Source organism: Neoarius graeffei, chromosome 14 (assembly GCF_027579695.1).
Source record: "Neoarius graeffei isolate fNeoGra1 chromosome 14, fNeoGra1.pri, whole genome shotgun sequence".
Classification (NCBI taxonomy): domain Eukaryota; kingdom Metazoa; phylum Chordata; class Actinopteri; order Siluriformes; family Ariidae; genus Neoarius; species Neoarius graeffei.
In genome coordinates, this window is record NC_083582.1 from 18708889 (window position 1) to 18732991 (window position 24103).

A 24103-nucleotide genomic window follows, 5' to 3' on the forward strand; every position below is an offset into this window, starting at 1 on the left:
CTACTTAGATCAAAAGGTGCAGGCTATCTGTACCTCATATACTAGTGAAGGCTACATCAGGGGGGCAGAGCCTTTTCTTACAAAGCCCCACAGGTATGGAACAGCCTTCCAAGTAGTATTCGGGACTCAAACACAGTCTCAGTGTTTAAGTCTAGGCTGAAAACATATCTTTTAAGTCAAGCCTTTTGCTAATAGCTTTTTATTGGGTAAAGGAGTAGATCTGGATGGTCCTCAGGCATAGAGTGTTTTGGTAAACTGGGATGTATTGGATGCTGTCAGACACACACACACACACACACACACACACACACACACACACACACACACACACACACAGAGTAGCTTGCTGCTTTATGTCCAGGAGTGTGTGTGTGTTGTGTGTGCCCCCACTTAAATCTGTGCCAGATGTCCCAGGGCTCCCTCATGTCTGTGTTACCTTTTGGTTCTCCCTTTTAGTTATACTCTCATTGTTAGTCTTGCTGGAGTCCCTGCTTGCACTCGGAACAAAATGTATACTTCTTAACCATTAGGTGACACCGGGCAAACCTAACAACCCATATTTTCTCTCTCTCTCTTCTCCTCCCTCTCCCTCTCTCTGTCTCTCCCTCTGTCTGTCTCTGTCAAGGTACATGCCAATCCTGAGACACCAGTGATGCTGACCTCATCTTCTCTTCGGATCCGCCTAATCCATCCTGATGCCCAATGTCTAGCTGGAGTCTCATCACATTGCTCAGGTGGAGGACAGCCCCATATGAACAACCGAAAGTCACACTTGGAAGATCGCTCTGGACACTTACAGTAATACATTTATGTCTGAGGATGATAGTTGACTTGCTAACTTTAGGACTGCAGTTGTCATGAAGAGTTTTGCATTCAAGTTTCCATCAATGAACAGTTTATAACTTCAACAAAACAGACTTCATGCTAAAACTATAATGAATTACCTGGTTTCACAGTTATACTTTGTGACTATATAGGACACAGTTATAGCAGTGAGTTATTTACAATCATGCTATCTTTTATCACCCAGATGAGGACGGGTTCCCTTTTGAGTCTGGTGACTTTTAAGCTTTCTTCTTCATGTCATCTGAGGGTGTTTTTCCTTGGCACCGTTGCTACAGGCTTGTTCATCAGGGACAAAATTAGCTCATATATTTAAAGTCTTTATTTTTCTGTAAAGCTGCTTTATGACAATGTCTGTTGTTAAACATGCTATACAGATAAACTGACTTGACGACTCATCATCATCATGGGGGAAGCATGGTAGTGTAGTGGGTATCACTGTTGCCTCACAGTAAGGAGGTTCTGGGTTTGAACCTTGTGGCTGACTATGGGTCCCCCCCACCCCAAAGTCAACAGACATGAAGATTAGATCATCTGGTTCATCTAAATTGCCCATAGGTGTGAATGGTTGTTTGTTTCTGTGTTAGCCCTGCTGTAGATTGACAACCTGCACAGGGTGTACTCTGCCTTTCCCCTGAAGTCAGCTGGGATTGGTTACAGCTGCCCTGTGACCATGACAGAGAAGACAGATGATGGATAGATGCAGGGTGCGATTTGTCAAAAAACCAGAAGGGGGGATTTTTTTTTTTAATCATGAAATGTCACAAAATTAAGGTAACAATAGGCTAACAGCTCAATAACATCCGATGATATCAAATGAATAACACTAAATGAAAACGAACACTAAACCAGAGATAGTAAATTCATCTTCCTATCTCTCTGACTAAATACACGAACACTAACACAACAAAGTTCGCATTGCTTGTCGCGTTGCTGTGATGTTTCTCTCCCTCCGGATTAAATGGACAGTGACTCGAAAATCACTAAAATACATGAATACTAAATGAACAGTTTGCTCTGATGGCGCAGTTCACATTGTGCGCAGCACCCACGTGCAATGAACTGGTGCTACAGGTGCTCTAGCCCCTGCCTCTTTTCTGTTTGCTGTCCAAAGTGCCCTTTTCATAGGGACTGTTTTGTTGTTGTTTTTTTTAATATTTGTAAAAGATAAGTTAGCTCCAACATCAATATTCGCTACAATTTGACAATAATATATGAAATTATAGATTTATAAAATAACGTTTTTCTATGTAAATGCAGGCATCAATCCGTGACGTCATGCATTCAGTGACCCTCCGTGCAGAAAGCGCATGCAGGCAGTTGACAGTGGGAGACAGTGCGAGGAACGGCATGGTAAGGTCACACTGAAAGTCTCCTTTCATTTCTTATCTGAACATGCAATATTGTGCAGCTTAGAACACAACAGTAAATGCGTAGGGTTGTTTATCATTTAATGAAGCCGCCTAGGCTACATTTAAACCGTTTGCTCCATCCATTTCATTAACGTGGCAGATTCGGAAACTTTAGTTTGAACGACGGCGTTAATAACATATTCTAGCAGCTTTGAAAACTTAAGGCTGAATAGTTTTGAATAAAGTTAACTTGTGTGAAAAATTTGTTAAGTGCCCTTTTTTGAATGTTGAGCCCCTGCCCCTCCAAAGGTCTTTGCACGGCCCTGGTGCGTAGCTTTCCGATTTAAAGTGTTTTTTTTCTCATCCTTATACTTCCTGTTTCATGGACTGTAACGGATTTGCTTATTTAGTAATTTTAATACAGAATTTACTTTGAAATTATAATCAGACACTCCAACGTCCCCCCTAAAAAAAAAAATCGGCCGTGAAAAAGGCGGCATCCGCCAAAAGGCGCGCTGTTTGCATCCCTGCATGATAGAAGCAAAGATATTGTTATTATCTACAATGTATCTATTTGCTGGGGACGTTCGTGAACATCAAAGCTGCCACTTCGGGTCATTTTGAAAGTGAGTGCAATGTAGACCATAGAAAACTGTGTCACAACATGCCTGTCATGTCAACTTTTTTTTTGGTTTGTTTGTTTTATTGACGGGGTTGTCCCCGAGGATTTTTTTTCAGCAGAGATAAAAACCAGAGGGGGGGATGATCCCCCCCCAGCAAATCGCACCCAGGATAGATGTATCATCATCAGTTCCCACTTTATCTTGATCAGGGTCTCAGTGGATCAAAATCCATATATACAACTTTTCACTGCATCTATTTCACTACATTGTATTGCAGTTGTATGTGCAGTACAATGCTGTGACATCAATGCTGTGTGCTTGATATCACACAGCATTGTACTGCACATACTGCACATAACATTTTATTCCAAATATAGTCCATACATTTTCTGCTGTCTATCTTTTATATCATATTTTTATCTTTTATCTTTTATTACTTTGATGTAATTAAATATTTATTTAATGTAAATTCTGTTTTATATCACCAGATAGTCATAAAAAGCATTTCACTGCATGTTACTCTCTGTATGTGTGTGTGTGTGTGTGACCGATAAAATTTGAATTTGAAATCATGCTAAGAATTATTAATAATAATAATAATAATAATAATAATAATAATAATGTATCTAATATTTATCATTAATTATTAGTATAATTTATTAAAAAACAGTAAAGTTTAATAAAGAAAAAAATGGAAACTATAGATTAAGGACTAGACAGTACAGTGGCACTAACATACTTAAAAAAAAAAGTCAACACGTGTTTACTGCAACATTTTATCACAGAAGCTCCAGCTTGCCTGCGACCCTGTAGAACAAGATAAAGCGGCTAGAGCTAATGAGATTATATATATATATATATATATATATATATATATATATATATATATATATATATATATATATAAACTTGCTGTTGATGTCATCAGTTTCAGAGGTGGAAAAACTGGATTGACAAAGTAAAAATCCTGCTTAGGTTTTCCTTCTGCCTGTGCTCTCAACACAGGTGATTTCACCAATTAGCTCATCAACCTGGCTTAGGGGATGTGGTAATTAGGATCAGCTGGTTCATTGAATTGGCTGGAGAAAAAATGTGGCAGGGTTTTTACTTTCTGCACCCGAGTTTTTCCACCTCTGATCAGTTTCTAGAGTGTTCTTTCACAATGTCATGTTCTCTACTGACATCTACTGGCCAAACATGGGATTTATATTCCGCACTATAGCATAATCCCACTGTTGTATAACAGGTCTAACTGGATTATTGAACAATCTTTAGCACATCTTCATTATTTATTTACACTTATTTATACCCCCCCACAAACCCCAGCTTCGTTATTACCCTTTATTTGCACTGTGACTGAATGCTTTGCATATATACAGTGGTATGTGTGCACTATCCATAGTTCCTGAAAAAAAGAGTGCAGACCTTTACTATCCTAATATCATAAGGTTAATGCTGTGCAGGTTAACCAGATTCATACACTCAGATCTGGATATGCAGACACCTGCCAAACAGTAGAGCCCAGCCCTGAGACAAAGCTCCTTCCTCAACTCTGGGAAAATAAAGCGACAGATGTTTTCCTGGGCTTATTTCCAAAAAGAAAATGTGAGTGTGTGAGAGACAGAGACAGAAAAAATGGTGGTCCCCAACATTCTCACAGCAATTTGAATCACAGAAAAATCTCCTGGGATTTCATAGCTGTGCAGAATTTCTCAGGCCACTGAAGTCTGATAGACTGGATATTTTGTGTTCTGGTTACTGGTACTAAACTGGCATCTTACTGAGTTAGTTATGAAGGCTCTTGACTATGCTTTACCAATTTAATATCTAAAACATCTATCAGCACCTCATTCTTCTTACCATTATGATTCTGTGGCTTTGATTTGCCAGAAACTAGTTTGGACCACAGCCAGGAGAGCAAATTCTGTAATGCATGGAAATTTAGGAACAGCTGTAATCATGTCTGCATAGGCTACTTGTGTTATAACAAGAGTGCTGATAATAAACAGAACTCTGACCATGTCTCCAAACACTACTCTCCCAGAATCAAGTACAACACAATTCAGTTTGCATGGATGGAGCCAGGATCATCGACATTTAGGCATGTGCCCAGAACTTTCCTTCCCAAGTGAATTCCTTCACTTTTATCAGAGAGAAAAACAATTACTGGTATTAGCATGTGTTTACGTTCACTTGTTTGTCTCAGCTTTGGGAGTGTTGGATTTATAAAATGTACCAAATATAGTCTGTAAATATGTTTACCTTTATTTTATAGCTTGCTTATATGAGCAACAAGCTTACCAACCCAGTAGCTATCTTCATCACACGCAGTGAAAAGAAATTTAATTCAAAAGTGTACTCTGAATGAAACCTCATAGGTTAATAGATTGGCTAATTTAAACTATTCTCCTCTTGGCCAAAATGTTAATCAGTCAAGATCAACTTTATGTCTGACATTTGCTTCTTTTCAGTAATATATAGAACAGGTAATGGAAATCTGATCCATTCTCTTTCCCACAAGTAAATTTCTCTAACCACGTCTACGACTTAACATTTAGTGAGATTGCACATGCTGATGTAGTTGAGTAGACAGTAGGACTTACTGTAATCTATAAAAAATGAATAACAACTCAGACAATGAGAGATAACCTTTTCCTTTGTGAATTCCTTCCTAAGTTTGAACATGTACTGGAAAGCTGTAAGTTATACAACAACATTTTCCATATTAAACATTTAATTCAATCATCTTCAGTAAATGTTTTATACTGGTTAGGGTCATAGTAGGTCCAGAGCCTATGCTAGGAACACTAGACGCAAGCCATATGGACTGCCATCACAAGGCACCACAATCACACAGATTCACACACTCATCCACACCAATTAAGGCTACGTTTACATTAGACCATATCTGTCTCATTTTCTTCGCGGATGCACTGTCCGTTTACATTAAACCGCCTGGAAACGCCGGGAAACGGGAATCCGCCAGCGTCCACGTATTCAATCCAGATCGTGTCAGCTCCGGTGCTGTGTAAACATTCAGAATACGCAGATACGCTGTGCTGAGCTCTAGCTGGCGTCTCATTGGACAACGTCACTGTGACATCCACCTTCTTGATTCGCTGGCGTTGGTCATGTGACGCGACTGCTGAAAACCGGCGCGGACTTCCGCCTTGTATCACCTTTCATTAAAGAGTATAAAAGTATGAAAATACTGCAAATACTGATGCAAATACTGCCCATTGTGTAGTTATGATTGTCTTTAGGCTTGCCATCCTTCCACTTGCAAGTGGTAAGTGATATGCGCTGAGATCACACACACAGCGGCTCAGTCCCGAATCACAGCTTGTTCACTTCACTCGCGTGCTCTGTGAGTTGCGCAAGGCCGGAGTGCGCACCCTCCAGAGGGCACTCGCTGTTCAGGGCGGAGTGATTTGGAGCGCAGGATGCCTGCGGAGCCGAGCGTATCCGTGTATTGGTATTGCTGTGTGCATGCAAATCGTGTATTGGTGTTGCTGTGTGCACACTAATCGTTTTAAAAACGTTAATCTGATGATCCGCTGATATGGTCTAATGTAAACATGGGCTTAGAGTACCTGCATACTTCTAGAGGTGAAGGAAACCCATGCATACACAGACAGAACCTGCACAAAAACTCTGTCTATCAGTAAACCAAGTTTACAATTGAAGCGGGGACCCTGGAACTATGGGGTGGCATCGCTACCTGCTGCACCTTTGTGCCACCCAATTTTAAATGTAAATTTGTATATACTGAGGATCCCTGATCATTTACTAAATTTATCAATTAAAATTAAAAGTGAGATCATGTACACAGTGTAAGTTTATGAAATAGGTATAAAATACCCAGTAGGCCTACCAGGTGTCCAAAAGGTCAGGAACCAATGGGAATCTGGTTCCAAATACTCCATGTTGAACAAAAGCTGCAAAAACACTCATGTTTTATGGCATTTGGCAAATACTCTTAACCTGAACAACATCCATTTAGCTCATTTATAGAAGGTAAGCAGTTGAGGGTTAAAGGCTCAAGCGCCCAGAAGTGGCAGTATTGGGATTTAAACTCACAACCTTCCAATAAGAAATCCAACATCTTAACCACTGAGCTATCACTGTAATAGGTCCTCTGACAAGACATATTTGACTTCTTATACCATGTACCGGAGGTAATGTAACAAATAGCTCCACATAGAGTAAGGGTGAACATGTAGAGCACATGTTGTACATATTCTTTTGCTATACCATTTATCCATTGCAAGTCACAGGGAAACTGGAGCCAATCACAGCTGACATTGGGGTACACCCTGGACAGGTCACCAATCCATCGCAGGGCCAACACAGACAAACAGACAGTCATTCATGCTCACATTCACACCTATGGGCACAGATTAGCCAATTGAACTAATCTGCATGTCTGACTTTTCAGACATGATGGACTTAAAGAAAACATTCTTGCTGAGTTAAGCTATGTATTAAGATAAAACAAGGGAAGAAAAGATAAAGCAAGATAACACTTACTGATCCCCAGGTGGAGAAATTTAGTATTACTAGTATTAAAGAGAAGAAGAAGCCTTTATTTATGTATATGTACACTCAAACATAGTGAAATTCCTCCTCTGCATTTAACCCATCTGAAGCAGTGAACACACAAGTGAGCAATGAGCACACATACATACCCAAAGCAGTGGGCAGCTATGCTACAGCACCCGGGGAGCAGTTGGGGGTTAGATGCTTTGCTCAAGGGCACTTCAGCCATGATACAGAGAGAGGGGAAAGTGCTGCTCATTCACTCAGCTCCCCTCATCTTTTTCCTGCCAGTCCCAGGAATTAAACTGGTGACACTTTGGGCCCAAGGCTGCTTCTCTAACCTTCAGGCCATGGCTGCCTTACTAGTATTACAGAACATGTTACAAAACATCATGTCAGATTGAATAAATTCGGAATAGGAGGAATATATCTGGGTGGCATGGTGATTTAGTGGTTAGCACTGTCACCTCACAGCAAGAAGGTTCTGGGTTCAAGCCCAGTGGCTGACAGGGGCCTTTCTGTGTAGAATCTGCATGTTCTCCTCGTATCTGCTCTGGTTCCCCCACACAGTCCAAAGACATGCAGGTTAGGCTAATTGGTGGCTTTAAATTGATGGTAGGTGTGAATGTGAGTGTGAATGGTTGTTTGTCTCTATGTGTCAGCCCTGAGATGACATGGCGATTTGTCCAGGGTGTACCCTGCCCTGCCTGTCGCCCACAGTCAGCTGGGATAGGCTCCAGCATGCCTATGATCCTGCACAGGATAAGCAGTTACCGATAATGGATGGATGGACGGATGGAACATATCCTCATGTAAAGGTGTGTTTTAATGCATCATCCAGGTTTCTAGAATGTACTGATTCTGTCCCAGTGCATTGAAGGCAAGAACATATGGGGAAATGGAGTACAACCAGGAATGCGTTTATAGCGCCCCTGGCCTCCATCAGGTCGCTGAAGTAAGTGCATTAGGCAGCAGTGTGCGACTGCAGCTGCAGAGAGACAATAACGCCGTCGGCAGGGCAGGTAAGCAAAGCTCGTTCATCTATGACTGGGTTATTAATTTATTATTTTTGTTGCATTCGACGCTGATATATCAGGAATCATGCCTTTATGACCTTGTCGGGTTTTAAAAGCGGCGCATGTTGTGTATTTGTTATTTATTTTTGATTATCTGTGATTGCGCTGGGAAACCGTCGGGCCCGCACAGAAATAAACTATTGCTCGGGAAAATCTTAAATTACTAAATGTTATAAAAAATACAAAAACAAAACAAAACAAACAAACAAACAAACAAACAAACAAACAAAAAACCCTGTCTATAAAAGGCAACGGCTGAAGAATGAACCCGCCTTTCTACTTTATTCTCAGATCCGGCCACCAGTGTAACGGTATTTATTATGACACTTCCACTCCCTGTATATATATATATATATATATATATATATATATATATATATATATATAGGGAGTGGAAGTGCCATAATAAATACCATTACACTGGTGGCCAAGTGCCATAATAAATAAATAAATATATACATATATATGTCCTTCTAATTGACCTGGTTTTCCTTTATTACTTGATTAAAGCAGTGTTTTATCAGAATGTTGTTGTTGTTGATGATGATGATGATTCCCATTTCCTGCCATATTTAGATAAATAAGAGCGCCGCTGTAGCTGATGTTGTTCTTATTGGACTATTGTGTGTTTTTCCTAATGAACGCCTCGCCATACGTAAACACATACAAAGCATCTCATCAGCATCGCGCGCGCGCTCATGGAAGCATCTTAGACATTTAAATTTGCTCAAAAGCGCGACCTGGCGTATTTTCTCATATAGATGAAAATGCATGCTCTTTGTCGGTTCCAGACGATTTCCTGTCTCCTGACATCGCCTATAGTCGTGCACCTGACTATGCCAAAAAAAATAAATAAAAGGCCTGGCCTTGTCGTCAGTCGTAGTCATAGGCAAAGAAATGCAAAATTATAACCAAGTGATCACGCGCGGGCTTGTGTCTGTACATGTCTATCATGCATTGCCTCTATGATACATGGAGTGCTCATGTATTATTAAGCCTGTTATCCTGCACCTACATGGACCTAATTGTATTGGAGATGGGGGTGAAATAGGGCTCTGAATGGTTAATCATCCTGATTCTGCAGCTATTCCTTCTAGTGACAGATGACATCTTCATTGATTCCACTGATGCATCTTAAGCCATTGTTTTCCAATCCAATCCTCAACAGACTACCATGTGGCCCACGTTTCTGCTCAGACATCTGCATCATGTGTTCATTGTTCTTCATTGGTGATTCAGGTGTAAAGGGAGAAAGCAAATATGTGGATCGTCTGAAGGGTCTCGAGAACTGGACTAGGAAAACATGCTTTATGTAGCAGATGTTGTTCTTATTGGACTATTGTGTGTATTGTGTGGACGCCTCGCCATACATATGTTAAGTTGCTTTCAACCTAAGCAAAGAAAGGTTTTCATTTCAGGAGCTGGTGATCTGTTTGAGAAAAGAAATGCAACAGACATTACATGATGGTATTACAAGTGTGTTTTTGGAGAAAATATACTTTCTCAGATTTTAGAACTGATAGATCATTTACACTTTTACATTAATTCCAGATACTGTAGATACTGTACTTTGATCCAAAGCAACTTATGTGTGATATATAAAGGATATTACATGGTTGCATGAAGATATGAAGTTTATTTTCGAGTGGTGAACATACAAGTGAAAATGTTTTCAACATGAGAAGATAAACTTCAGATCTTCGTGCCACCGTGTAATGTTATATGGACACATCCACAAAAAAATGCAAGTTAATCAAAATAATTTTAATTTTTAACCGGTTCGCCATTTTGACAACACACGTCTAGTCAGCGGAAAACACTGGAATTATGTCATTGGAGTGAAATATCTGGAAATATGTCACTCGGCTCTGCAATGTGTATGAAAAATGCGAGTTTTTCAACACGAGAAGCTCAATTTCATATCTTCAAGCCAACGTGTGATTTTCTTTTTATTATATAGACACTTTCACAAACAAAAAGTACCCAAATTTATGAAAACAATTCGTCGATTTCGTCACGTGTAGAGATTTATGTCATGATTTTGGTTCTCCATGTCCCGGACGGAGCTCGTATGAAAAATACTAGCGGTGTATTTCCCAGGAAAACACTCCTGTCCATATAATATAATGCAATCTGAGCATTTACCTGTAGTTGTTTGAGATCCTAAATGCTGCCCATCTGTACTTCAAATAAGTCCAAAGCATGGTCAATTTACTGCTCATAAACAATTATTGAACCTGGGGAATCAATGAATGAGTTGAATCAGGTGTGTTGGAGTCCTGAAATCACCAAACTTGATTGGACTCTTGTCCTGTCGAATCATATTTGAGAGTCCCTACTGAAATGGAATTGACTACACATAGAAATGTTTACATAAATCAAAGTCTATCAAAAGGAAAGCTGGGTAATTTCATTTATTTGGCTGGGACATGGACATACTAAATGTAAGTTTAATAAGTTATTCAAGGATTTTCTGATATAATCTAAATCAACTGCAAGAAGTTCTGAAAGCTGGTGTTTATTTTGAACATAAAGTGCTACAGTGGTGCAGTGGTTAGCACTGTTGCCTCACAGGAAGAAGGTTTTTGGTTTGAATGTCGTAGCCAACTGGGACCTTTCTATGTGGGAGTTTGCATGTCCTCCTCGTGCCTGCATGGATTTCCTCTGGGTGCTCTGGTTTCCTCCAACAGTCCAAAGAGTTGTGGTTACATTAGGTTAACTGGTGACACTCAATGCGTTTACATGCACATAGAGAAAATCGAATTTCTGCCGTTGCTCATCTGAAATCGAAGTTCTAAATGGCATGTAAACACCTTAGCTAGGCTGAAATTGAACCGAACTTGATTTCTCGCAATCGAGCTACACGACCTAGATTATGCGATTTCTGCCGAGCTACTTAGTGCATGTAAACCCTATCGAGCTACGTATTCGATCTACTTACTTCAGCACTGCCCCTTCCGGAAGTGACGAGTGACGAGACCACAAGCGGGAAACACAACAGCCTCGGTCAGCATGACACTTCACCTTAGCCGCCCACTTTATTAGGAATACTTCTGTTCGTACATACAAACTACAAACACTCTTCTTAGAGTTTAGAGTTTATTTTATTTTTAAAAGGGACAGTGTACAAATTAAACATTATCCTTGTGGTAAGGACAGATGTCTGTACCAGGTTATAGCAGTACATGCTAATTTCCGCCTGTAGTCCCTTTGTTTATACTCTTGAATAGCTCTTCTTCATGATGACAACCAGAAGTGTACCAACACGATGGGGCATGTAGCGCCACCTGTGGCTCGGGTGCACAATGCACCTCACTCAGTAGCTCGATTTCACAGTATGCATGTAGGATTGGATTTCTCTGGCACCCCTGCTGGGACCCTTTGCTCGACTACCAACAGCAGCTCGATTTGGATGTGCATGTAAACGTACTGACTAAATTGGTTGTAGGTGTGAAAGTGAGAGTGAATGGCTATTTGTCTCTGTGTTAGCCCTGTGATAGATCAGTGACCTGTCCAGGGTGTATCCTGCTTCTCGCCCGAAGTCAGCCAGTTCACGTAGCTCGATAGGGTTTACATTCACGTAGCAATACGTAGCTCGATAGGGTTTACATGCACTAACCCTAACCCTAGTTCCAGCTCCCTGGGTTGGTTTATACTGCTTACCCTGATGGATAAGCAGTATGGATGGATGGAGAAAAAACTCTATCTTGATGTCGGTAAAAACAAAAAAGAACTGTTCAAGTGCCTTTACCTTCATGTTTTACTTACATACTTAATGCACTGCTGGAATGTGGAAGTAAGAAATAAGGACCATAGTTAATTCCACAGTTAAAGGCAATTCACTGAGACTATTGTTGAACAAATTTAGAATTAAGGAGTCCCAGTCCCAGTGAAAGCAGTAGTTGCTTGTAAGTTGCTTGACAGATCATCTCATCTCATACTCATCTCATACTGGAGCCTATCCCAGCTGACTACGGGCGAAAGGCGGGGTACACCCTGGACAAGTCGCCAGGTCATCACAGGGCTGACACATAGACACAGATAACCATTCACACTCACATTCACACCTACGGTCAATTTAGAGTCACCAGTTAACCTAACCTGCATGTCTTTGGACTGTGGGGGAAACCGGAGCACCCGGAGGAAACCCACGCGGACACGGGGAGAACATGCAAACTCCACACAGAAAGGCCCTCGCCGGCCCCGGGGCTCGAACCCAGGACCTTCTTGCTGTGAGGCGACAGCGCTAACCACTACACCACCGTGCCGCCCGCTTGACAGATCAGTGGATGATTTAATAGGATTTACATAATACATGTACATTTGTGACGTGAATATTATTCTTCATCAGAACTCAGCAAAATGTTCAAGCTATGTCCAGGAATTGAAACCGGCAAGATAGTGCAAGAACTTTCAACATACATGTGACCACATGCAACAGTTCATCTCATCTCATCTCATTATCTCTAGCTGCTTTATCCTGTTCTACAGGGTCGCAGGCAAGCTGGAGCCTATCCCAGCTGACTACGGGCGAAAGGCAGGGTACACTCTGGACAAGTCGCCAGGTCATCACAGGGCTGACACATAGCCCATGTTTACATTAGACCGTATCAGCGGATCATCAGATTAACGTTTTTGAAACGATTAGTGTGCACACAGCAACGCCAATACACGATTTGCGTGCACATAGCAACACCAATACACGGATACGCTCGGCTCCGCAGGCATCCTGCACTCCAAATCACTCTGCCCTGAACAGCGAGTGCCCTCTGGAGGGTGCGCACTCCGGCCCTGTGCAGCTCACACAGCGCGCGAGTGAAGTGCACAAGCCACGATTCGGGACTGAGCCGCTGTGTGTGTGATCCCAGCGCATATCACTTACTACTTGCAAGTGGAAGGATGGCAAGCCTAAAGACAATCATAACTACACAATGGGCAGTATTTGCATCAGTATTTGCAGTATTTTCATACTTTTATACTCTTTAATGAAAGGTGATACAAGGCGGAAGTCCGCGCCGGTTTTCAGCAGTCGCGTCACATGACCAACGCCAGCGAATCAGGAAGGTGGATGTCACAGTGACGTTGTCCAATGAGACGCCAGCTAGAGCTCAGCACAGCGTATCCGCGTATTCTGAATGTTTACACAGCACCGTAGCTGACACGATCTGGATTGAATACGTGGACGCTGGCGGATTCCCGTTTCCCGGTGGTTTAATGTAAACGGACAGTGCATCCACGAAGAAACCGAGATAGATACGGTCTACTGTAAACGTAGCCATAGACACAGACAACCATTCACACTCATGTTCACACCTACGGTCAATTTAGAGTCGCCAGTTAACCTAACCTGCATGTCTTTGGACTGTGGGGGAAACTGGAGCACCCGGAGGAAACCCACGCAGACACGGGGAGAACATGCAAACTCCACACAGAAAGGCCCTCGTCGGCCACGGGGCTTGAACCCAGACCTTCTTGCTGTGAGGTGACAGCGCTAACCACTAAACCACCGTGCCACCCCTGCAACAGTTCATATCTACAATATTTGACATTCTTATAGCATATGACTAAGATTAGATTAGATAGATTAGATTAGATAAAACTTTATTGATCCCTTTGGGAGGGTTCCCTCAGGGAAATTAAGATTCCAGCAGCATCATTACAGATAAACAGAGAAAATAAACAGAGGAAAACTTCTAGATAAATTAAAATAAATTAAGTATTTACATATACAAATATAAAAAGAATAAGATATGGGGAAGAGAGGAACGGGAGAGAGGGGGGAGGGGGGAAAGGGGGGAGAGGGTGGGTGGCAGGAGAGATATTGCACTTTATATTACACATTATATTGCACATTGTCTGGTATTGCTTATTGTTAGGCTAGGCTACTCCTCCTGTTACCTCTCCTCCCCCCCAGAGAGGAGTTGTACAGTCTGATGGCGTGAAGGACAAAGGAGTTTTTGAGCCTGTTCATCCTGCACTTGGGAAGGAGCATTCTGTCACTGAACAGGCTCCTCTGGTTGCTGATGATGGTGTGCAGAGGGTGACTGGCATCGTCCATGATGTTCAATAGTTTGTCCATAGACCTCTTCTCTGCCACCATCACCAGAGAGTCCAGCTTCATGCCAACCACAGAGCCAGCCCACCTGATCAGTTTGTCCAGCCTGGATGTGTCCTTCTTGGATGTGCTGCCCCCCCAGCACACCACGGTGTAAAACAGGACACTGGCGACCACAGACTGATAGAACATCCACAGGAGTTTCCTGCAGATGTTAAAGGACCGCAGCCTCCTAAGGAAGTATAGCCTGCTCTGTCCCTTCCTGTATAAGTGTTTGGTGTTGCAAGTCCAGTCCAGCTTGCTGTCCAGCCACAGCCCGATGTACTTGTAGGAATCCACAGCCTCCACCTCGACTCCCTCGATCAGAACTGGTCGTGACCTTGGTCTGGACTTCCCAAAGTCAATGACCAGCTCCTTGGTCTTCGAGGTGTTGAGCTGCAGATGATTCTTGTTGCACCACACAACAAAGTCCCTCACCAGGCTCCTATACTCCTCCTCTCTGTCGTCACCCAACGATGGCTGTGTCATCGGCAAACTTCTGAATGTGACACAGCTCTGAGTTGTAGCAGAAGTCTGCGGTGTACAGGGTGAAGAGAAGAGGGGTCAGCACCGTGCCCTGGGGTGCTCTGGTGCTGCTAATCACAGTGTCAGACGTGATGTCCTTCAGCCTGATGTACTGCGGCCTGTCAGTGAGGTAGCTGGAGATCCAGGTGACCAGGCAGGGGCCCACTCACATCTTGTTCAGTTTGTCCTGAAGCAATAGGGGCTGGATGGTGTTGAAAGCACTCGAGAAGTCCAACAAGAGGATCCTCACTGTGCCATTTCCCTTATCCAGATGCAAGTGGGTTCGGATGTAGCAGGTAGAGGATGGCGTCTTCCACACCAACACCTGCCCAGTACGCAAACTGCAGACAGTCCTGGGCATGTTGTACCTGGGGTCTGAGGAGGCTGAGGAAGAGCCGCTCCAACGTCTTCATCAGATGTGAAGTGAGTGCCATCGGTCGGAAGTCGTTCAGCTCGCTGGGCTGATACTTTTTGGGAACTGGAATGATACATGATGTCTTCCAGAGGGTGGGCACTCTCCCCAGCTGCAGGCTGAGGTTGAAGATGCGTTGGAGTGGTTCACCCATTTCAGCAGCACAGGTCTTCAGTAGTCGGGGACACACCTTTTCCGGGCCTGCTGCTTTCCTGGGGTGAAGCTTCCTCAGTTGACCTCTGACCTGATCTGCAGTAATGCATGGAGGAGTCTGTGTTGAGGTGGGGGATAAGGGGGAGGAGGGGGCTGCTGTGATGACTGGGGGGAGGTGTGTTGAGGGAAGAAGGAGAGATGGCTGCAGTGAGGGAGAGGGTGGGGGGGACGTGGGCTGGTTGAACCAGTTGAAGAAGTCATTCAACTCATTCGCCCTCTCCACTGTCCCCTCAATCACTACGTTTACATGCACATAGAGAGAATCGAATTTCTGCCGTTGCTCGACTGAAATCGAAGTTCAAAATGCCATGTATACACCTTAATTCGGCTGAAATTGAACCGAACTTGATTTCTCGGAATCGAGCTACACGACCTAGATTATGCGATTTCTGCCGAGCTACGTTGAGCATGTATACCCTATCGAGCTAGTTGTCGAGCTACTTCCAGAAGTGACGAGTGACGAGACCACAAGCAGGAAACACAACAGCCTCGGTCGGCATGACAACGAATCATGACAACGGCATGAATCTTTTCTTTTTGTGGCATTGTTTGCACTGTTAAAATTTAGCTCACTTACTGTATCACCAAATACATCTGTACAGCTGTTGCATAGCTGTGAATTGTGTATATAAACAAGTCATTGTATTTGTGTGTGTGTATATATATATATATATATATATATATATATATATATATATATATATATATATATATATGTGTGTGTCCAACATCTGAAGAATGTCAATAAAAACAAAACAATTGAACTTTTTGTGTGTTTATTAAGACATAAGTTAAATTGTAATAAAAAAAATATTTTTTTGTAAGCAAAAAATGGACTTTAGAAAAATATTATTGTGCAAAATAAGTTGTCTTACAAAACAGTGGTCTGCGCCGGACAGTTTGTAGCCATAGTCTGTTAGAGCAAGCCTAACAGCTTGAACACGGAACTGCTAGTGTTGCCAGATTGGGGGTTTTAAGTGCATTTTAGCGGATTTGAACATGTTTTGGGCTGGAAAACGTCAGCAGTATCTGGCAACACTATAGCTCTTCTTCATGACGACAACCGGAAGTGTACCAACACGATGGGGCGTGTAGCGCCACGTGTGGCTCGGGTGCACAATGCACCTTGCACAATAGCCCGATTTCACTTGTGCATGTAGGATTGGATTTCTCTGGCACCCCTGCTGGGACCCTTTGCTCGATTACCAACAGCAGCTTGATTTGGACGTGCATGTAAACGTAGTCAATGACTCTGGTCTTTGTATTGTGGCCTGTGATGGTTTTCACACCTTCCCAGACCTCCCTCATGCTGTTTTCCTTCAGCTTCTGCTCCACCTTTCTCCTGTAGCTGTCCTTAGCTTCCCTCATGCAGCGTTTTACCTCCTGCTGTGCTGCTTTCATCGCCTCCCTATCCCTGCTCCTGAAGGCGGCCTTATATAATACACTCATATAAGAGTGTATTACAACTCGTGTTTTATATGATCCTTTTAAAAACAACACTGTTTTAAATATGGGTGGCACAGTGGTTAGCACTGTCACCTCACAGCAAGAAGGTTCTGGGTTCAAGCCCAGTGGCCGACGGGGGGCCTTTCTGTGTGGAGTTTGCATGTTCTCCCTGTGTCTGCATGGGTTTCCTCTGGGTGCTTTGCTTTCCCCCGGAGTCCAAAGACAAGGTTAGGTTAATTGGTGGCTGTAAATTGGCACTGAGTGTGAATGGCTGTTTGTCTCTATGTGTCAGCCCTGCAATGACCTGGCGACTTGTCCAGAGTGTACCCAGCCTCTCGCCCATAGTCAGCTGGGATAGGCTCCAGCTTGCCCACGACCCTGCACAGGATAAGCGGTTATGGATAATGGATGGATGTTTTAAACATCCTGGTATTCTGGTGCCAAAAATCCTTCCCTCCCAATTAAAGTTCAGCCAGCTACATAATGCAAGTCATAGACACCACATTTCAGACCAGTAGCTTGCAGTACAGATTCATAATAATGTTCCTGTTCTCTTGCTCAGAGCTTCCTAACAGAGAATTAATTGTATTTTTAGATCCTACAATCAATCCAATTTAATGCACATGTACTACTTTTTTGACAAAAAGACTCTATTCAGCACTGGCTTATAAATATTTACTACACCGTGTGATATTCCATGAGCCGTCTGCAGAAAAGCCTGTGCTAATATTGGTAGGATTTCAAAGAGAAGAAAAATTTTTTAGCAACTTCTCAAAGAAGCATTCTTGCATGAGTGTTTAACTGGAGCGACAGAGGGGAATTAGGAATAAGCTTGTTACAACACCAGTGTCCTCCTTAGACAAACTGGCACAGCAGGCTGAGATATGAATCAGTCCCACAGGCCTTGTGGATTACATTGTTCATTGTAAATGTGCAGCTGCTAGACTTAGGCCATTAGTCCTCCCAATAGAACCATGACGAACTGAATTCCAGAAGTTCATGTTTATGGGATTCTACATGGTCCCGTTTCCCAGATTGCCTTGCAGCAACGCCAGATCTTTCTCACTGCTCAGACTTCTTTATTGTATAAAGACACAACAGCTGTAAACTGATCAACAAAAAAAAAGGGCGGGGGAGTTTTCTCCACATGACATGACTGCATGAGCTCACAAAACCACACTAAGTGCACAGAATAACAGAAATGGTATTTCTGAGTATTGATGGATGTTATGTTACACATGAGTATTGATGGATGTTATGACTGGCACATTTTTCTTTTACTCTATATTAGCAGAGCTTCATACTTAAGAGAATATGGTAATGCATCAACCTAGTTTTTGGTGGCTTTTGTGATCGTGCGACTTCTGTACAAACAACGTACATGTACCACCACAGGGAACCCAATCGTAAGTGCAAGACAACGTATTTCATAAACACTCGACCACCAGACAATGAAATGCGTATCTTTATTTACATAAGATAGATCAGGGGTGCAGATAGGATTTTAGAACTGGGGGGGACCAAGCTGTCAGCATTTCAACTGTACCTCAGTTAGGCTAGTACTTAATTACTTTAACATTAACTTAGGCCTAGTATTTAATTAACTTTAACCTTAACTGGTGCTCGATTAGTTATTTTGTGTCATTTGGGCCAGTGGATTGCAATAAAAACAATAAAAATTAGATACTTATTTGAAACTATGGTGCAACAATGATTGTCAAAGGCTTAGCTGATCAACACTACCCATACATGATAGATATTTCATTTGTCTAGCGTGCCAATCAATTACCACCCAAAACCTCATGCCTTCTGCAAAATATGTTTTATTTAAACATTTCACCATACTAATTCTTTGAGAAAACAGAAAAAGCCCTATGAACAAAAAAATAAAATTGAAATTATTTGTTTCCCACTTAGCGTGCCTTGCAAACACTTTAACAGCACTTTTACATAAAATAAAATAGTAGCCTATAAAAGTAATCTACATGACAGTTTTAAATTAATTCCCTCCAGTGCAAACTTTACAACAAATTTACTGTCCAGAAACAGATTAGCTTATGTAAAGGACCCAAAAACCTCTCTCCTCCTTTCATTTCCCTGAACATACTGCTGGGCAATTTCTTGTCTGTTCAAATTGTCCAGCCTCTCCTGGTGAGTATGGCACACTGCAACTCCATTCAGTCTTTTTTGGCTCATGGTTGACTGCAACCATGTTTTCAATCTCCGTAACCCACTAAAACTGCGTTCTGCCTCAGTTCTGTGCCCTAACTTTACTGCCTGCCTGTTGCGTGTGGGAGCAGCAGCCAGGCAGCAGCCCTGGACATCTCTTCGCATTCTTTGCCTCACTTTCCAGCAATGTTGACTAACGAAACGGCGCATCACTTGCTGGAATTATGTCAGGAAGAGCTAAATTAATCTGCGTGAAACCTGCCTTAACACATTGACGTTGACAACTAATTTTAACATTAGCATAATATGGATACACATACACTAAAGAAGATCATTTTACATTACCATAGCCTGTTAGCTGCTCCCCATTACAAACGAACATGGCTCTGACACATTATGGGAACTGTATACGGTCAACAGACAACATGTAAGGGATTGGATAGCCTACTTACATGATTTGTTTTTTGAAAAAACGCTGTAATAACTTTTTGTTTTTTCGTTGGCTTCATAGTTCACACACAGTTGTTAGGCTACTACTTTTTATATGGCCTGTCACCTAGTTATCTCTCCGACTTAATCTCGGTGAAGAAAACTAGATATCATTTAAGGTTTTTCGAAGCGCCAGTTTTAAACAGACCGCGGACAGCTAGGAAGACGCTAGGTGACAGGTCGTACGCAGCGGCAGCCCCCGCACTGTGGAATGCACTTCCACAAGTAATCCGCCAGTCCCAGAATATAGACGATTTTAAGCGTCTTTTGAAGACTCATCTTTTCAGGGAAGCCTATAATTTATAACTCTATAGAACTTTATTATTATTATTTTTGTTTTATTTTATAGTCAAGCTATCTTAATTATAAATATATAAATAAGATTTTTATTATATAAGTTGCAATTTTAGTATTTTTTGTTTTATCATATAATTTTGGAAATTTTAGCTTGTAAAGCGCAATAGATCATTCATATGTTATTTTGCGCTATAGAAATAAATTAAATTACAATTACAATTACTGAGAATAGGCATAATCATTAAAGTCAGTCAGTCAGTCAGTCAGATAGATTAGTGGTCACTATGGTTACCGATATCACTGTCACAGGCGCCAATAAGGCAGCTCCTTCAGGACCCCTGAACCAGAGACGGTTGATGCCTAACTAATTTGACGTACTATGTCAGAGTGAGAGCTCAACTCTGGTCTGCATATAAGGGGATCCCCTTGCAAAAATACAACACGCAACGTAACAAACATTTGCTCCGCTTTTACCCTCTCTGCCCTGAACAACAACACAAGACGTGGTTTAAGTTTTTTTTGCCCTGTAAAAGTGGGGGGCACGGATTGACGTCCCCATGACTCTGGGGACGGGATACATCCCCCCCCCCCAAGGGTCTCAACTGCGCCCCTGAGATAGATGGGTTTTTATCCAGCACTTATTTTTAATTTCCGTTTAAAAAAATAACATGGAATTATTGACAAACACTGTAGCAGCCCTTGGCATTAAGAACAACAACAGAAAGTCTCTGATGGGTGCAGATACATTTTATTCCTCTTATAGCATCGAACACCGAACATCAAACAGCATACATCATACACCGAACACCGTGAAAACTAAAGAAAACAAAACCAAAATAAATAACGTAACATGGTTGTAAACAAATGCACAATTTTGCAGAGTAATGTTTCCAGACTATGCTCTGAATGTTACACACCTCACTCTGCTCAACCAAGCATGCAAACCTCTACAAGTTAGCCAAATGTGCCCCATTAGCCTCTGCGCGCAAAGTCTTGTGTTAAACCACAGTTCAACCAATACATTGAACACAAACAAAACACACTCAATAAACAGTGCACATAAACTTTACATTGTGCATGAATGACATATCAGGATGACAGACAGCAAAACTTTATAACATACCGTGCTAAACCTCTGATGGCAGCACATCTCATCTCATTATCTCTAGCCACTTTATCCTGTTCTACAGGGTCGCAGGCAAGCTGGAGCCTATCCCAGCTGACTACGGGCGAAAGGCGGGGTACACCCTGGACAAGTCGCCAGATCATCACAGGGCCATGGCAGCACATAGTGAATATAAACACAACAGCGAGCGTCTACAGCTTCCTGGGCTGGCAGCTCCGCCCATAACATGAATAATGAGTGACAGCTCTGGCTGCCATTTACAAATACATTTTACACTCATTGGGAGCTCCAATTTTAGGCAGTGCCCATAACATTTTAAATTTTCACTATCAGTGTAATGCAGTAAACACTGATTCCAGGAGATATCCTTTTGACAGCATCCTTTATTTGGGTCAAGGAGACCAGATAATGTAAAATGGATTTTCTCTAAAAACTGAACAGACATAATCAGTAGACATTCTGGCAACATTTTATGATTTAAGTTCTGAAGCTGCATGGCTTTGCAGAATTTAACAACAGGCTTTCTGGAAAGATATGTCACAATTCTTGATGACGTTTTTATGACAAGTGATATTGATCATAATATTTATGATTTTCTAATAAAGTAGTAGTACCACACTTAATAAACTGAATTTGTATTTAATTTTTCACCAGCATCATATTGTCAAATAATGTCCAGACCTAACTGTAGACAAGCCTACAGTCAACTAGACCATTCAATCCTGCACTGGCCATAAATACACAGTGAGTCAACAATGTCTTGCTAAAAGCAGTTTGATATGCATGTATCCATTTAGGCATTTCTCTCATCTCTCCATGGACTTACATTAGAGCTACTGTGTAATGGGTTGCTTCTTCAAAAAGCAGGGAAGGAGAGAGGATGGAAGAGAGGGTGAAAAAGAACAAGATCAGGGAAGGAAAATTTATGTGATGTAAAGCTAGATCAGAGAGGCAAGGACAGTCATCCATGAAGAAAGCATCCTGATCCTGCAGCATCCCCAAACACACATACAAACTGCGTACCCTCAGTGAGCATGGTTTTGCTGTGAAATTCTGGGTCAACAAATCATACAGTACACTCTTTTAGGTGGCATACCACAAGCCCTGATGATTCAATCTCAGCATCAATAATGGTTCAGACATTTTAGGACTTTAAATGGGCTTTTCATCACTAGTTACCAGGGGAGCTAGTATAACCCCTAATCAGAAAAAGTTGGGACGGTATGGAAAATGCAAATAAAAAAAGAAAGCAGTGATTTCTAAATTGATTTGTATTTCACTGCAGACAGAATTAAACCAATATATTTTATGTTTTGTCTGGTCAACTTCCTTTCATTTTTTAATATACATCCATTCCTTCATTTCAAGATCTGCAAACCATTCCAAAAAAGTTGGGACGGGGCAATTTAGGGCTAGAAGTGAGTTAAAACAATTAGATAATAATGTCAACAGGTGATTGTAATCATTATTTGGTACAAAATCAGTATCCAGGAAAAGCCTAGCCTTTTCTTTTCTTCTTTGATTCATCCATTGTCTTGCAACATTGGTGATACCATGACAAAATGTGTTCTCCAGTGTACTCTGTCGTTCATCACTCTCACCAGTTTAACATCATTCAGACGGGTTTCTTCCTTGATAAGTTGCCTCAAGGTACTATGAGGGCGACCAATCCTACGTTTACATTTTGGCTGCCACAACAAGAGCTTTCCAGCAGGTTCATTGCTACGCATCACATGACCAGCCAGTGCTAGGCGTCGTCGTTGGATCACTTCGCTAATGCTTGGAAGAGAACCATACAGTTGGGCGTTCGTAAAATGTTCCTTCCAGGATACCCCATATATGGCTCGTAACATCTTAGTATATGTGCCATCTAATCTGACTGTTCTTGAATGGTTTAACGTCCAGGAATCTGAACGTTAACACACGATTATCTCAACACACGATTTGAATACCTTCATTCTTGTCGACTTTTGGATTGGGGACTTCCAGACTCCAGCTAGGGAATGTAGTGCTCCCCAAGCTTGGCCAATATGCTTGTTAATGTCCACATCACAGTTAGTATATCCACCAAGGTATTTGAAGTCCTGTACCCTTTCAATAACAGTCATCTGATGCATATAGAGGGCCAAATGATGGAGCGTTCAGATGCATATACTTCGTTTTATCCGCGTTCAAACATAATCCAATGGATTTACAGGCAACTTCAACACGCTGTAAGAGATCTTGTGCTTGAGTAAGTGAGTCGTTGAAAAGAGCATTATCATCAGCGTAGTCTAGATTAGCTAACTTTTTAGCTGGATAACGCCTACTACGCCGTCTGCTTAGGGTAAGGCCATCAGTGTCACCGATGGTGGTACGGAGAGCATAATCCAAACATATGATAAACAAGAATGGGGCAAGTGGATCCCCTTGAAGAACACCAGTGTTGATAAGGAAGCTATTGGTCATTCCATCAGGTGTGATGACTTGGGCAGAGGTATTCGTGTATATGACTCTGACTGCTTCAACAATTTCTTCAGGTATACTGTACACTGAGAGAATCTGTAGCATTTTCTCCCTATTGATCGAGTCAAATGCCTTTCTGAAATCAATGAATATAATCACAGCTTCTTTAGTAAAGTTTTGTAACTCTTCTACTATACGGCGGAGGGCAAGAATGTGAGAAGTGGTCGAGCGGCCCGGCCTGAAACCGTTTTGATTCTCTCTTAATACACTGTCAATAACAGGTCGAATTCGGTTCAGAATATAACGGCTGAAAACTTTAGAGGCAATTTGTGACAAAGCAATACCCCGGTAGTTATCTGGAAGTCGCAGATTGCCCTTTTTAGGCACAGGTACGAGACCAGAAAAGCCCCATTCTTCAGGCCGACTGCCAAAGTATGTCCGATTACAAAACTTG

General features: G+C 41.9%; 1 protein-coding gene across 6 annotated transcripts in view; it reads left to right on the plus strand.

The window, feature by feature from the left end:
• Positions 1 to 2175: 2175 nt before the first annotated feature.
• The window catches only part of mapta (microtubule-associated protein tau a), a 158571-nt gene continuing 136643 nt past the window's right edge, over positions 2176 to 24103 (plus strand). For 5 of the 6 annotated variants that reach the window (XM_060939392.1, XM_060939387.1, XM_060939391.1 and 2 more), the window contains exon 1: positions 8316 to 8379. The gene's annotated coding sequence lies outside the window, so the exon portion shown is untranslated. Of the gene's footprint in view, positions 2197 to 8315; positions 8380 to 24103 lie in introns of those variants that run through there. The other variant, XM_060939388.1, reaches the window with a different exon arrangement.